Below are 14,273 nucleotides of genomic sequence, written 5' to 3' on the forward strand. Positions count from 1 at the left end.
TCTCGCTTGTTGCATAGAGCAGCTTTTGCTCAGTTCAGTGTTTAACTGCGAGTTCATAACGTTTCCGCGCATCAAATGAAGACAGATGATTAGCAGCGCGCTCGCTGAAAACTCGTTGCCATCCTCTTTCCTAGTCAGCGTTGTAATTCGTATAGGGGCAGTATAGCATAGCGGGTAGGCACCGATTCGGAAATGATAACAGCAACGGATGAACAATTGCCGCGAAGGTGGTCCTCATGATATTCCAGTGAAACAGGTAATTTTAACTGTTGAGGAAACACCACAGTTTACCCTCGCTCTGCCCTCGTCGAACGTTATCTCTCGTAGTACTGTCGCAATAGCAAAGCCATTGGAGGCCGCAACCAACAATACGTTATACAGTGTTATAATTAGGAAAGTAAGTACAAGAGCCTTCAGCCATTTGTTCCCCATAGATTGCGTCTGGTAAAAGAGTACAACGCAGGAACAATCGAATCCGTGTCTGAAGGAAGCTGCGTCCAGCCTGCATGTCACAGAAACCCTAAGAAAACGGACAGAGGAATGTCCGCTTAGTTTTTGGAGCATCTATGCGAATTTTAGTAGCACAATGAATCGTAGTTATTTGATATTCGAGTTACATTATTATGCAGGCAAGCGTGCTTTGGAAATTAGGACCAACAGGTAAGTTTTGATGTTCTAACGAATCTACATGTGTTAGATTTATTCTAGGAAAAAATATTTGCGAACACTATTACTCCGAAATGACAGAAGAAGTATAAGCTAGGTCTGTTTTGAATCGGAAGTACACCTTTCGTGCTGTTAATACGAATCACAATTCCACTATGTTGGATTACCTGACCCTATCGGCTGCATAGCTTTTATTAAGGGTGATAGCACAATGACCTTGGAGCGGATTGTCCATAGCCGCTGGCCGATCGGAGTTAGGAGACAAGTAGCTTCGCAGGTTTCGACAGGCTGCTGGGTAGAAGAAGACAAGGCCATCTTATACAAATCCACTATCTAATCTGAAGTGTCTTATATGAAGTAGCTATGATTTTGCCATTTATTCTACTGAACCGTGCAAACATACAACAAGACTAAAGGCAGATCTCGTCTCACCATGCTGGCCCGATCAGGGTCACTTGACAAGAGTTGAACAGTATGGCAGTGGCATCCTTTGCCGGACTGAAAGTGACGAACATGCTAATATCGACCACTGAGACAGCATTGCTTTTCTTATTTATCTTAAATAAAACACATCGACCCCCTCTTTTTGTATATGGGCATCTTTTTTCGCCTCTGCTTTTCAGTTAACCCACAAGAGGAATGCAGGTTATATCAGGTAGTCACATCACCGACGACAATCTTCATCGAATCGTGATGTTTGTGTGCGCACAGCTTATCGTTCGGTATCGCTCAGCTGCTCTTCCCATTATTTCAAGAAAATTTGCTTGATCTGTGCGGGGCTCTAACCTTACGATGCCATTTCAAAGAGCTCGGAACGATTGCTGCAGCAAAGCCTCTGACCGCTTCTAATATACAGTTGCCCGCAACCGAATCACGGTAACAGCTAGTATTTCGAAGACTCAACAAAACAAATGAGGTTATAATTTCTTAGCTCATCAATAGTTCTCCAAGAACACTCACTTCCATGGCCTGACCGTTGCAAACTGCTTTTGAACAACCGAGTTCATGAAAGAAGTCGTTGAGATCTTTGCAGAGAGGTAGTCCATTGAATACTATTCAGAGTGTTCACATAGATACGTTTTGCTTTTGTTTGCCTTTGTTTCCAGCTTTGGCCTCTGTGGCGCTTTATTCCGAGTGGTGTGATGCTTGCTGAATACTGTTACTACCCCCGCTGATCGGACGTTGAAAATCCGTTACGTTAAAGACAAGAAAAGAAGAGTAGATTCTTCGAATGGCAGAAATGGAGTGTTGAGTAGATCATTGACTTAGCCGTCTCTGAGTTAGTCGAAACTTGTCTACAATACTTTTAAAACATCATATAATCGTGTACAAGAATGTATCACATTAAAATCTTCCTTTGTATCTGTGTAGCAGTGATAGCACGCTGATCGACTAAGACCAAACTTTAAAGTAAGTAATGTTTCAAATGATTGTATTTTTCCGTTTGCTATATATGGTGCCGATGTATATCGAAGCCACTTAGATCTTACTCTGCCATTTAAAGTTATTGGATAATTACGTTATTATTAATATATTTAAATCTCACATATAAGAGTATTTTCGTTATTTTTTCATTTTTTAGTTATCCTCAGTTATATACAGCACCGCAGCTTCTCGGTCAACGTTTCCCTGTTTTCTGCTCAATCGAAATTGAATTCGGCAGACCCACCTCGTAGCCTTAGGCTTACAATGAAACAACTGGGAAGTTTTCAAAGGTCCTCCGCCCTGTTTTATGCTCTGTCTTGAACGCTGTAACGAAGTCAGCTCGTTTGTGAGATAATGTAATCAAACGGTGTTGGTTCTACATAAATTAACGTTTTGAAATTATGAAGTCTAAATTTTTTTATCGTTACGTAAAAATGAAATCGCACGTTTATCTGCCCTGGGGTAGTGCCTGACGGAAGTATTATAGCTTAGCGCATAGTAACGCAAAAAATATTGTGAAAGTATCGCCACTAAACTAAAGCAACACACACTTCTTATTGATAATTAAACTTTAAAAACCAGTAAAAAACGTCCGTTAGTGTTTGTGAAAAAACCTTAGGCGGAAATTGCCTTCTACCGAAGGCATATTGAAATAAGTAGCGATGATACCTATATCCGCTAATGTCAATGAATATAATACAAATCTCTTCATCTCCCTCTCTCGAATAATGGATAGCAGTGTTCGAAGGACTCGAGAGTGGAAATTTCAAAAGGTATTAACACTTTTCACCTGAAGTAGGTGTTATCAGATTTGGAATTTAAACTAGACCTTGAATGGCGCAAGTGTGACATACGAGTTTACATTAGACAATAACTAAACAGAAGCGCTGTACATCTCATTTCGAAAGGTCTTCATTTTAAAAAAATCTAATAGGGGTGATCCAATAAAAATTAACGGATCTTGCTGGGCTTGATATGTATGTTCAATGTAACATGTGAGACAAAGATACGCATAGCTATCAAGTTTTATCAGTATCCGTTTCAGCTGATAATAAAAAAGCTCAAATAACGTGTTTTATACTTGCTATGTAAATGAGGTCATAGTAACCTTTACCTTTGGCCTGGCCGACCAACCTAGTAAGAACATATGCAGTTGTCTATTGAACTTTTATTTAAAGCCGAATGATTAGCCGCCTGCTACCAGACAACGTTCGGTACGCGGAGATTTCGCTGTTTTAGCTACTGTTACATATAATAAATACTGTCTAGTCCAGCGACCTCTGGCGGCGGCGGCGGCACCGGTTTGAGTTGGCATAGTGTAATCAACAAAGGACCGCGATTGTGCTAATGCCAGCGGGCCAATAACCCTTGCAAGGGCCGCGGGACATCATTAATGTCTGGTATACTGTGCGGGTTGCTTATCACAAAACTGAGTAAAGGCCATATATATACATATATAGTAGGGCTCTATGACGGTGCACCGGTGTGTCTGCGGTGTGGGAAAGCGAATAGGCAGCTAGAAAAACGTTTGGAACGAATGGGTCCAGTCTGATATCTACGAATAAATTACCTCAGAAAATTCAAGTTGGAAATGCATAGCAACGTCCGTCGCCATGGTAATGATATCGTCGCGTAATTTGTTAAAACACTCCATATATTCAGGCTGATTTTGTGCGCGTCGAACGAACTGAGTTTATGGGAAAAGGGCAACTGTGGTCTTTTGGGTATTTAGCCCGATATTAACCTTAATACCTGACGGAGCTGCTTTAAAGGACAGGTGTGTTAATACCAATTCAAAAGGACCGTGAATTTTCGAACTGTTTGTATATTGCAGTGGCAGTAGATGTTTTGACAAACTCTCTAGAAAATTTGCTGAATATTAATAAGATACAATGTCATAATAATAAATCATAGCTCTTGTGAGATTTGCTTTTTCTTATTTTTTTTTTTAACATTCCTAGTAATTACGGACGAAAATATAAGCGCAACTTTAAAATATTTCGTGATTACGACAGCTGCGATTAAAGGAACTAATAATTCAAACGGGATATGGCAGACTTTAAAAAATGTAGTCACTTTAAGTGGTCTTCAATGTGCTCAGCATCTCTTAGACCATTAGAAACTATCGATTATATATAAGTACTTGTTTGTAGATTAACTACTCTATTTTGGCTACTGCATGAATTTTGACACCTACTTTAACCTTTCGCGGAGTTGACGATATAGTAAATGGATGTTTTTGAAGATTACTATGAAAGTTAATTAAAATCAAATAATTTTATGGTGTTTTGCTAGGGTTTAACATATTGAAACTAGTTTCGCACTGAGATTCCGATAGGTTGAATACATAACATACGTCAAACGAACTGATTTATCGCTGGTGAAAAGAACTAACTGCTTTTATATAGTATTATATGCAAGAGAATATCAAGGCCTTCCTATTAGAAAAGGGATAACATAATACAAGTTTATAGCTACTGGGCGCCAATTTTAGTATCTTCCTTTGTTCGGACGTCGAGTGACAAACGATGCCATCATCGCCTAATTTGCCACTCGGGGATCGCGTGTCTGGATAAACTGAATTTTATCGCCATTTTGGATTTCCCGTGAATAGCTTTGTTATTTCTTAGTATGTTGAATGTTAACACCACGTGGAGTTGGCATCCGACCGACCACTGGCCAGTTCGTATTTCAACAGACCGCGAAAAAAATGATCCACTACCCATTATAGTAAGTGAGCTTTTTTCCATTCACCAGCCAGGATTTCTGCACGTAACCGATCTGTTACGGGAGTATGAAAAACACGTCTTTTACAGTACAATTAGTTATGCTAAACACATATCACCTGTCTGTTCCTCTATTCGTTTAAATTGCCATTTTGTGCAGCATACATTTTCCGTAACTTAATAATACATGTTTTAATTAATTTTCCGAAGTTGATTTTATTGTTCGTGATAATCTAAATGTTCTACTTTTTTTTTAGTTGCTGAAGTTCTTGTTTTTCTAAGATTACGGAGGATATCTTGAGATCGAATTGGAATCGTAGGTCATAAACGTCATCATGTGGATTCCGCGCGCAAGGCTATTTTAAACTTTCAACGTACGAGTCAAATATATATATATATATTGTGCAAAAGTCAATTTAATTGTAAAGCACTTTCAAATGGTTATACACGTGGAGAAAAAAATTTAAAAAAAATGCAGTTACATATAAAATTAAGCGCGGGCACAAGCTTATAGTATTGTACCTAAGAACGACACGTGCAGTATTCACTAGGCAAATTCTGCAAGGACACATCGACGTTACTAGGATCGCTATAGTGCGCATAAGTAATTCCAACATATAATCATAAAAACCGTTCGCCGAAGCCCTCACGCGATATGTTTCTGCACAAACCGTTTTTTGTGCAATAGAATCCTAATTTGTTAGCTATCCTTTGCAGACATGACCACTACAATCTGCTTGTTCTGAATGGCAAAGTGATCTCTTTTCCTGTCTTTATTTTTGAATCGATAGTAGTGCAATAATAACGAGAGAAACTTTAAAAAGAACTTGAGCACCTAGAAGCGATTACCTATGTATTCATTCCTGTCCATAATCTCGCTTGGTAACTAACTCTAAAGATAACGTCAATTCGCTACCTGTCCAGGACGAGGTTCTAACTGATGATGGAAGGGTTTAATAATTTGCCGAACCGTTACAGTTTAATGCTTTTGCCAGCGATGGTAAAGGTGCTGTGTGAATTTACGAGATCTTTAGCCTGCTGCGCGGCACGTACACGATTCGCCCAGTTGATGGACCATAGATCCTGACTAGACACTATGTATCGTTCTATTCATTGACTCAGTTTCCTGCAAGGATATTCTTCTTTCCATGGAAATGCTATCGTATCTTGCGATTGTTTTGGATCTTGGAAGTTTATACAAGACGCTTCTAAGAACTACAATTGAATCACTTATTTTAGTCAAGTAATCTACGCTATTTTATTTTTTAAAGGTTCGATTATTTTATATAATACGCATGTATTCTATTTCTGCGGTGTGAACTTGAAGGATTTTTCTGGTCTTCACCTTTCGAAAAGGAGCCGAACGTAAGTTAATATATTTCGAAGTATATCTGAAGATTTAGTATTTTAGTGCAATGTCGAGGATCTCTTGGGTTTCCAAACAAAAACATTTAATTGAGCTGGCGCTGTGATCGATAACGAATTCATATAATTTCTTTTTCATATATTTTTCTAACAGAATCATACCTTGTTTATTAGCGGAGCAGTAAATGCAGCTCACTCCTTTCCCAAAAGTAATTCGGCCAATAGGAAACTAAGACAACTACAGCGAATTACTACTTCTGCTTAATCTAACAAGTTATTTGTTTAAATATGTTTCTTAGCTCATTTCTAGTATATCGATGAAATCAACTGTAGTTAGATAAGTTTTAGTTCTATATGCAAATTAGGCGCGAATGCCTATACACCGAAGGATATGAGCTGACCAGTAACTTCTCCCTACCGGCTAGAACCCTCCAAATACAGGTACATTTTAGAAGTTTTATGTGTGCTCACTAGCAACGCAACAGTAACGTAGAAGAGCAATCCACAAACCAAATGCGTGCGTTTTAACTACATGATTAGTAAATTCAATTGTATCCTAAACCGGCCTACATGTTTCTATTCGTCTTGAAATATTATTAATTCTTTCTATATAGGGGAGTCCTATTAAATTTCAGATTGATTGTTAATGATTTGTTAGTGTGTCAGTATAGGTTCAGCTGTTTGTTTAAAATAGGTAATGTAGCTAACAAAAATACAAGTATTCCTGCTATTGTTTGTAGGTACTAATTATAACGATTGCTAAAGCCGTTATGTTTGAATACAAAAAACTTAATTCTAGACCTCCATGCGTTGCATTACTTGTCCTGCGTCTGAAATACATCGAATTATGTATCGCGATACGAAACTCGAGTAGGGATGACCTTGGTAGTGACTGACAGAAGACGTTCGGCTTTGATGACAAATAATATAGTATTGCTATTAAGCTGTTTATTTGCACTTATAATCCTTATGAGTAAATAAAATAGTGTTCTTCTGATAACTATAGCTTTATCGATTAAAGCCATATTTTGTGAAGCGCTTTTCAAGCACTTGTTGTACTTGCTAAAAGGCTTTGCCTGTTATGTACCGTACCCATTATAATCTCTACCTGTGTATTATTGGCTTTCCTTAGACTTGTTTTTATTGGTCTCCCTTTATCGCCGCAAATGCTCCATTGCCAAGAATACTGGCAATTGTTGCCGACACTCGGCCTTCCGTGTTAAATGGCTGCCACGTGGTCTAACGACATATGATAAGCAGCCAATTAGTTTTCTGTTTACTTGGCTAAAATCCTGCCTAATTAGAAGCAAATCTTCGGCCTTTAAAAGGTGTCTAGGTTTAGGTTGTTGACAATTAATTGAGCCATAAAAATAAACTTCTGTAAGTCTTAGAGTACGTACAAGAATAATAATATATAAAGCAATGATCTTTAATATTTTATTCGGCTAAGATCTAAGTTAACACCCTAAGCTTCTTTGATTTAAAAAAGAAATTGATGTTGTAGAAAAACGTGCGTCGGCCGGGAATCGAACCCGGGTCAACTGCTTGGAAGGCAGCTATGCTAACCACTATACCACCAACGCCCGTTGTTCGCACCTCGGTATATCAGCCTTTTTAATTACTCAGCGATCGCTAATTCGATACAAGCGAATTCCTTTGCTCAGAATTCGCATTACTTCATTCATTTACTCAATTCCGCGTACTTGATATGCAACAAAGAATTAGGCCCTTTTAAAAAAGAACGCTGACATCCGAATATCGTACTATATGATATCGTTGACAATCGATACCAGCAGGTGAGCTAGTAATGGCGCCTCCTTTGCTAGCAAGCTAAACGGATGGCAAAGACAAACCCTGTGGCCCTTCATCACGAGCACTACACGAAGGCCGCCACGTCTGCTCTTAGAGAGCTCCTTGTGAAGACCGCAAAGAAAACAAGGCGTATTTATATATATAGGAAAAGACAGGCTTGGTTCGCTCAGGCACTCTGCAACCTGGGCATTACTCGAGAGAAAAGATGTTATAGTGATATCTCCTATCTCTCTAAGTATCCACATCATTGTAACCGTGCAAACGCTACTGATAGCTTCGTTCGTAAAAAGGAACAATTAGTTTATTACTATATTTAACTCCTAAAAATAAACCCATAAGTAGTTTCATACTAAATCGATGTAATTTAGTAGAAAAGCGCCTATGTCTTCCAAGATATCGGCCTCCTGATTGGCTCTTTAGATCATTTTGATCATCGTTTTCTTCATATTGGCGTCTTCGAAGGATTAACAAGACTTTATGAATATTTATAAAAAGAAAAATGATGTATCGTGTGGAAAAATGGAATGACCCGGACGTGATTTGAACACGCAACCTTCTGATCTGGAGTCAGACGCGCTACCGTTGCGCCACCGAGTCACCTCGATGAGTAGCGCAATTCAAGTGATCTTGTAATCAAATTAATTAAAACTAATTTGTACGTGACCTGAGCAACTTGGTTTTTTGCCTGTGTATGTACAAATGAATTGTACATTGTTAAAAGGTTTTCAATAATTTGCAATAGAGAACAAGGTTTTCTTCTGATAATTTTTGATTAACAGACCAAGAAACAAGAAAGTAAATGTTGCCGTAAGGTTGATTCCAAAATAATATATTTTCTAAACTAACCACTGGTGTTACGAAAGACTACGATAAAATTACAAACCAAAACATCTGCTTCAAATCTTAGGTAACCGATGGCGATATTTTAGACTAGCTTCACGAACGTACAGTAGAATTATTTAATTTAAAGGCGCTTTTGCCCTTATCATTCTTTGTCCAGTATTGAAAATAATACCTGATTTGTCACAGCATATATGCAGTTAGCGACTGCTATTAGTAATATTTTTCACGCGCCTGAAGTTCGTGTTACATATCTGTATTTATTCGCACGCTGTGATAATATCTAAAATAATGAACGATTAGCAGAAAGCAGTTTGAAGCACAATTCGTGTTAGGCCGCGCGTAAACAGCCCTACATTAGTTTTTACCCCGTATAGACAACCACATTACTTCGGCTGTATTGATCATTTTTACCCACAGTAAGATATTTTATAATACTGACTATATAAGGCGTTACTAAAAATGCGCAGTAAGCGTAAATTCGTGAGGAGTATAGTACAAGTTGCTTATTAGAAGACATTTTTAAACACAAGCTACGAGGACATACATGTTAATTGGAGTCTCAATTTTTTTTATCAACGACAAGTTATGAGTAAATAAAAACCTAAACTTGTTAGATTTTCTAGGCTCAGCAATTTAACAGCTATTTTAACGGAAAGCGATAATAGGGAGTAGGAAACGTTGAATAAGCACTGTGATATGGGATTTATGATGTTAAGGAACATATTGAATATACTAAATTTAGCAGTAAAGGTCCAACAAAATTTGAAAGTTTGTCTATATATAAAATGTAATTAATGTAAAAACGTGAACACTGAAGGCGGCTCTCAGCAAGGAGCAAGCTTTTTAATATTAAGAATAATTTGCCGACATACTAGTTGATATTCAAGCTTATCGTCGTGTCATTTGTTCATATTTTTTTGCAAAGGTGAGAACTTAGATTAAATATTAGCGAATCATTTCATTAAGTTCAGTGATACTCAACATAATTAGCACTTCCATTTAATTTTAACATGACTGATTTGCAAGCAGAGATGCTAGTTAGGAGATACCTTTCGAGGCCGATCGATTTTTCGACTCACTATTAAAGAAGCTTACTCAGGGTAAATGCTAAGAAAATAAACCTTATGTAAATTATTGAGTATTCGGCCAAATCACGTTCAAACGTTCGTAAATGCATCAAATTCTATTAAGCTTTTTCAATCCCTTCAACGACGGTATTCGCAGCATATCGTCTTTTGTCAAAGAGATCTTCTACAGTAACATAAATAGTGAACAAATCTGAGTAAAATAGACAATAGAGCAAATTGATTTTTACTCACTTAGTTATGGTTAAATTGACATTTATTTCATTTTGTTCATTTTTTTTTTTTTTTTTCATTCAGAGCGGAATATTGGACTAGATTCATCCGTTCTTTGTAAAAATGGGCTCGTCCGGGATTTGAACCCGGGACCTCTCGCACCCAAAGCGAGAATCATACCCCTAGACCAACGAGCCGTGTTGTCAGGGTGGCGCCACGGTATCCATATAAAGCCTGCGGATACTGATTTCGCGTACTAATCAACAATCTACTAAAAAAAAACGAATATAGCTGTACATACTGTAAACACTCCCCGCATGGTTAAAAAAAATTTCAGTTTATGTAGTTTTATTGCAGACTTATCTTTTAATAATGCTTCTTGTACGTCCTCATTATGGCGGCTTTATCTTCCGTTTTAGATCATATTAAAAAAATCGTGCATCCAAATGAAAATGGTAAAGCTTTGCAGGTTATTAATGGTTTTTATTATTGCCTTCCTCATCCCTATATACTCCTGTACGAAACATAAGTTACAAGTGGTTCCATAGTGTAGTGGTTATCACGTTTGCTTTACACGCAAAAGGTCTCCGGTTCGATCCCGGATGGAACCACATTTTTCTATGTTTCATTTTCTATGTTCTTTTTACTCATACTTTTATCTTATGATCATCATATCAAAATAAATGATTCTTTACGGGATTTTTGCATTTACCATATATAATTAGGTTAGCTTGTACTCGACAACCCGACCAATAGAATCAGTTCTATTTATTATTACAAACTTTATCACGATAACTTTGCTAGTTGACTATATTATAAAGCGACATTAGAGACGATTATAGAATGAGTTCAGCTTTAGACATATATATGTTTATATATATTTGGGAAAAGCGCCGTATATTGTTTCTCATCTTAAAATGTCCAATATACACTTACAAACATATTTACAGTACTAAAATTATTTGGAAATTCAACCCGAAGAGTAAAATACATTATGTGTCCTGAATTTCTTGACTTCACGTTTAAGTTGAAGAGTCAATGCCAGCGGCCATATTACGTTGAATAAGCCGATCCCTGAAGCTAAGCAACGCTGAGCCCGAATAGTACTTGGAAGAGAGACCGCCTGGGAATACAAGGTGTTGATGACATTACTTTAAAAATTAATATGTACCACGATACTTTGTTTTTTTTTAAATATTTTTAAATTATTTTGAAATTCAACTCGTAGAGTAAGACATATTATATGTCCTGAATTTCTTGAGTTCATGTTGAAATCGAATTGTTACAGCCATCGGCCATACCACGTTGAATACGCCGGTTCTCGTCCGATCACCGAAGCTAAGCAACGTTGGGATCGGATAGTACTTGGAAGGGAGACCGCCTGGGAACACCGGGTGTTGATGGCAATTTTTTATTTTCTTTTAATTCATATGTACCATAATATTTTTTTGAAAAATACTTTAATTTTTTTTTTATTTAGGTTATTAAATCATTTGGAATTCAACTCAGACAGTGAAACACATTATCCACCCTGATATTCTTAACTTCACGTTTAAATCGCAGCGTCACTGCTATCGGCCATACCACGTTGAATACGCCGGTTCTCGTCGGATCCCGAAGCTAAACAAAGTTGGTCCGGATAGCAATTACAAAGGAGACCGTCTGCGAACACCGTGTATAGCAATTTTTTTAAAATTCCTTTTAATTATCGTACCATAATGTTTTAAAAATACTTTAAATTTTTTATTTAGGTTATTAATTCATTTTAGAATTCAACTCAAACAGTGAAACACATTATGCACTCTGATATTCTAACTTCACGTTCGAATCGCACCGTCAGTGCCATCGGCCATACCACGTTGAATACGCCGGTTCTCGTCCGATCACCGAAGCTAAGCAACGTTGGGCTCGGATAGTACTTGGAAGGGAGACCGCCTGGGAACACCGGGTGTTGATGGCAATTTTTTATTTTCTTTTAATTCATATGTACCATAATTTTTTTAAAAATTTTAATGGTTATTAGTCAATTCAACTCAAACAGTGAACACATTATGCACCCTGATATTCTTAACTTCACGTTCGAATCGCACCGTCACTGCCATCGGCCATACCACTTGATACGCTGGTTCTCGTGATCACCGAGGTAACAAGCTGGTTCCGGATCGTAATTACAAAGGGAGACCGTCTGCGAACACCGGGTGTTGATACAATTTTTTTAAAATTCCTTTTAATTAATACGTACCATAATAGTTTTTTAAAAATACTTTAAAATTTTTTAATTTAGGTTATTAAATCATTTTGGAATTCAAAAAAACAGTGAAACACATTATGCACTCTATATTCTTAACTTCCACGTTCGAATCGCATTGTCACAGCCATCGGCCATACCACGTTGAATACGCCGGTTCTCGTCCGATCACCGAAGCTAAGCAACGTTGGGCTCGGATAGTACTTGGAAGGGAGACCGCCTGGGAACACCGGGTGTTGATGGCATTTTTTTAAAATTTTCTTTTAATTCATATGTACATATTTTTTTAAAAATACTTTAAAATCTTTTAATTTAGGTTTTAAATCATTTTGGAATTCAACTCAAACAGTGAAACACATTATGCACTCTGATATTCTTAACTTCACGTTCGAATCGCACCGTCAGTGCCATCGGCCATACCACGTTGAATACGCCGGTTCTCGTCCGATCACCGAAGCTAAGCAACGTTGGGCTCGGATAGTACTTGGAAGGGAGACCGCCTGGGAACACCGGGTGTTGATGGCAATTTTTTTATTTTCCTTTAATTCATATGTACCATAATTTTTTTAAAAAAAATACTTTTAAAATCTTTTCTTTAGGTTATTAAGTCATTTTAGAATTCAACTCAAACAGTGAAGCACATTATGCACCCTGATATTCTTAACTTCATGTTCGAATCGCACCGTCACTGCCATCGGCCATACCACATTGACTACGCTGGTTTTCGTCCGATCACCGAAGGTGAACAAAACTGGTTCGGAATCGTAATTACAAAGGAGACCGTCTGCGAATACCGGGTGTTGATAGCAATTTTTTTAAAATTCCCTTTTAATTAATACGTACCATAATAGTTTTAAAAAAAATACCTTTAAATTGTTTTATTTAGGTTATTAAATCATTCTAGAATTCAACTCAAACGGTGAAACACATTATGCACCCTGATATCCTTAACTTCACGTTTGAATCGCAAAGTTACTGCCATCGGCCATACCACGTTGAATACGCCGGTTCTCGTCCGAACACCGAAGCTAAGCAACGTTGGGCTCGGATAGTACTTGGAAGGGAGACCGCCTGGGAACACCGGGTGTTGATGGCAATTTTTTTAAAATCTTCTTTTAATTCATATGTACCATAATATTTTTTAAAAATACTTTTAAATTATTTTATTTAGGTTATTAAATCATTTTAGAATTCAACTCAAACGGTGAAACACATTATACACCCTGATATTCTTAACTTCACGTTCGAATCGCACCGTTACTGCCATCGGCCATACCACGTTGAATATGCCGGTTCTCGTCCGATCACCGAAGCTAAGCAACGTTGGGCTCGGGTAGTACTTGGAAGGGAGGCCGCTTGAGAACATCGGGTGTTAATGGCAGCTGTTTTAAATTTTCTTTTAATTCATATGTACCATAATATTTTTTTTCAAAAATACTTTTAAATTATTTTATTTAGGTTACTACATCGCTTTCGAATTCAACTCAAAAAGTGAAATACATTATGCACCTGATATTTTTCACTTCACGCACTGTCAGTGGCATCGGCCATACCACGTTGAATACGCTGGTTCTCGCATGATCACCGAAGGTAAACAAAGTTGGCCCCGGATAGTAATTACAAAGGAGGCCGTCTGCGAACACCGGGTGTTGATAGCAATTTTTTTAAAAATTTCTTTTTAATTAATACGTACCATAATAGTTTAAAAAAAAATACCTTTAAATTCTTTTATTTAGGCTATTAAACCATTTTAGAATTCAACTCAAACGGTGAAACACATTATGCACCCTGATACCCTTAACTTCACGTTTGAATCAGAACGTTAGTGCCATCCTCATACGGTGAAACACATTATGCACCTGATATCCTTAACTTCACGTTTGAATCGAC

At 37.5% G+C, this 14,273-nt stretch overlaps 8 non-coding genes and 2 pseudogenes across 8 annotated transcripts; 7 read left to right on the forward strand and 3 right to left on the reverse strand.

Annotated features, from left to right (window-relative positions):
* Positions 1 to 7,693: 7,693 nt before the first annotated feature.
* On the reverse strand, positions 7,694 to 7,765 carry TRNAG-UCC (transfer RNA glycine (anticodon UCC)). The gene has a single exon. It is a non-coding gene; the product is annotated as a tRNA-Gly (tRNA).
* Positions 7,766 to 8,519: 754 nt separating this feature from the next.
* Positions 8,520 to 8,591, reverse strand: TRNAW-CCA (transfer RNA tryptophan (anticodon CCA)). Its single transcript has one exon. It is a non-coding gene; the product is annotated as a tRNA-Trp (tRNA).
* Positions 8,592 to 10,260: 1,669 nt separating this feature from the next.
* On the reverse strand, positions 10,261 to 10,332 carry TRNAP-UGG (transfer RNA proline (anticodon UGG)). Its single transcript has one exon. It is a non-coding gene; the product is annotated as a tRNA-Pro (tRNA).
* Positions 10,333 to 10,673: 341 nt separating this feature from the next.
* TRNAV-UAC (transfer RNA valine (anticodon UAC)) lies at positions 10,674 to 10,746 on the forward strand. Its single transcript has one exon. It is a non-coding gene; the product is annotated as a tRNA-Val (tRNA).
* A 676-nt stretch (positions 10,747 to 11,422) lies between these two features.
* On the forward strand, positions 11,423 to 11,541 carry LOC147758923 (5S ribosomal RNA; annotated as a pseudogene).
* Positions 11,542 to 11,976: 435 nt separating this feature from the next.
* LOC147758924 (5S ribosomal RNA) lies at positions 11,977 to 12,095 on the forward strand. Its single transcript, XR_015319835.1, has one exon. It is a non-coding gene; the product is annotated as a 5S ribosomal RNA (ribosomal RNA).
* A 414-nt stretch (positions 12,096 to 12,509) lies between these two features.
* On the forward strand, positions 12,510 to 12,628 carry LOC147758925 (5S ribosomal RNA). The gene has a single exon (XR_015319836.1). It is a non-coding gene; the product is annotated as a 5S ribosomal RNA (ribosomal RNA).
* A 161-nt stretch (positions 12,629 to 12,789) lies between these two features.
* LOC147758926 (5S ribosomal RNA) lies at positions 12,790 to 12,908 on the forward strand. The gene has a single exon (XR_015319837.1). It is a non-coding gene; the product is annotated as a 5S ribosomal RNA (ribosomal RNA).
* A 452-nt stretch (positions 12,909 to 13,360) lies between these two features.
* Positions 13,361 to 13,479, forward strand: LOC147758927 (5S ribosomal RNA). Its single transcript, XR_015319834.1, has one exon. It is a non-coding gene; the product is annotated as a 5S ribosomal RNA (ribosomal RNA).
* Positions 13,480 to 13,645: 166 nt separating this feature from the next.
* Positions 13,646 to 13,764, forward strand: LOC147758928 (5S ribosomal RNA; annotated as a pseudogene).
* The last annotated feature ends 509 nt before the right edge of the window (positions 13,765 to 14,273 follow it).

This window comes from Varroa destructor, unplaced genomic scaffold (assembly GCF_002443255.2).
Source record: "Varroa destructor unplaced genomic scaffold, Vdes_3.0 BEIS01000001.1, whole genome shotgun sequence".
In the NCBI taxonomy this organism is placed as follows: Eukaryota; Metazoa; Arthropoda; class Arachnida; order Mesostigmata; family Varroidae; genus Varroa; species Varroa destructor.